We start from the raw sequence: 1,749 nt of genomic DNA on the forward strand, positions 1-1,749 counted from the left end.
AATCGCCAATTTCTTCAATTTCTTTCAAATGGGGAGCGAGATATAAATAGAAGACCTCCGAAGTCTTCCGAAGCCTTCGGTTCGACAATCATCGTACAGCAGAACACCGAAGTCGAATCGTGCATTTTCAGCTTACATACGAACTCACAGTGGTAATCATGCATCTTCTGTTTTGCGGCTCCCAAACAGTAGGTATGGTGGGGGTAAATTTCATCCAGGATCAGGCAGCATTGAGTAGCACCTAGATGCCATTAACCCTCTGGACGAACACCTGGTACCTCTGGATCGTTCTGTTGAGCAGCTTGGTGCTCCTCCTCCGCACGTCACGCTTACTAATGGCGCTTTTGCTTGTTCCAACCCGCGGTCCTGCTTTCACTGCCTGTCATGTAAGGGTGATTTCCGAACTCCTGATAGATTAATACGATCCGAGGAAGGAAGGAGTGATACAAAGCTTCGAAGGTTCTCAGTGCCCGTGGAAAAACAAAATTTTACTGACGTTAATTTGTACTTCGGTGCGCTTCAAATTCCCTGCTCCTGTTGACACCCATAGGCAGAAGGCCTAACCTTGCTAGAGGGTAGGTCACTTCTTCCCAGAGAAAACTGAGGATGAATAAGAATGATTATTTTTAATGACGTAGAGCTAGCCTTCAGTCGACTAGCCTCATATCTGACCGACACCGAAAGATTTTTAGAAAAAGGGAGTTTGAAAAAGCGATGATCTAATTGTACACATAACTTTATTCTAATTGCAGCAAAGTAGAGCAGATGATACCAGCTTCACTTAAAATCGTACAGCGACTGAATCTTAGCTTCGTTCGCTGAGGACGCGAAGACACTCAACGGGAGTAGGAGCAGCAATTAGCACGTTGATTAGCCCAACAGTAGAAAAAAATCGCAGGCGAAACGCTGGAACTGCTTACCAGGTCGACTACCTCGGACTTTGAGTGTCACGCCATGTTTATTATAAAATACATTGCAACTGACGAAAAACTATAAATTAAAATTGAAGCAGTTACTAAAAATGAATGATTTTAAATATGTTTTCGAATACTACTTCAATTTCATTTTCCTGCTAAGACCACGAAGCTGGATTGAATAGAAGGGCTATTCGGGGTTCAATGTTTATAATCGATTATTCACATTAAATAAAATTGAAAACTCATCAAATTATGAGGATCCCCGAACAAAATTTATAACACCTACTTAGATTCTAGCTTGAATTAATATATAAATTATTTTTGAAGAAAATAGAACTTAATTACTAGTTTGAGGCTTATACTTTTTTTAAAGATAATATCTATCGGAAATTATATTTGAAAGCTCTTGATAATCCCTATATCCTTTCCTTTATTTATAATGGCTAGATCATTTTCTTATGTTAACATTATATGAAGGTAAGTTTTAAAACTTCGGAGAATGTTTACAACTTTCCGGTTGAAATCGCGGCTATCGCGAATGAGTCTTAGAAGGAATGAAACCTGAAGAAAAGAGATAGAGCACTTCTTGATTTACAATCAGATTTGGTAAGAATCAAATCAATCCTTTCTTAGAAAGTCAATGTAGATACGAGGGTGGATTGATAAGTTTCCGGCCTGACCAAGAGATGGCGCCACTAGGCCTACCTTGAGGTGGCGTTCTATAGTACCATCTTAGATAGCTTGTAGCTATAGTTTCAGCCCGATCGCCATGTTAGTTTAGGTTTCAGAGCACACTGAACAAGACGCCTCTGTGTTTTTCTTAAAAATGGAA

The sequence above is a fragment of the Belonocnema kinseyi genome, chromosome 1 (assembly GCF_010883055.1).
Source record: "Belonocnema kinseyi isolate 2016_QV_RU_SX_M_011 chromosome 1, B_treatae_v1, whole genome shotgun sequence".
In the NCBI taxonomy this organism is placed as follows: domain Eukaryota; kingdom Metazoa; phylum Arthropoda; class Insecta; order Hymenoptera; family Cynipidae; genus Belonocnema; species Belonocnema kinseyi.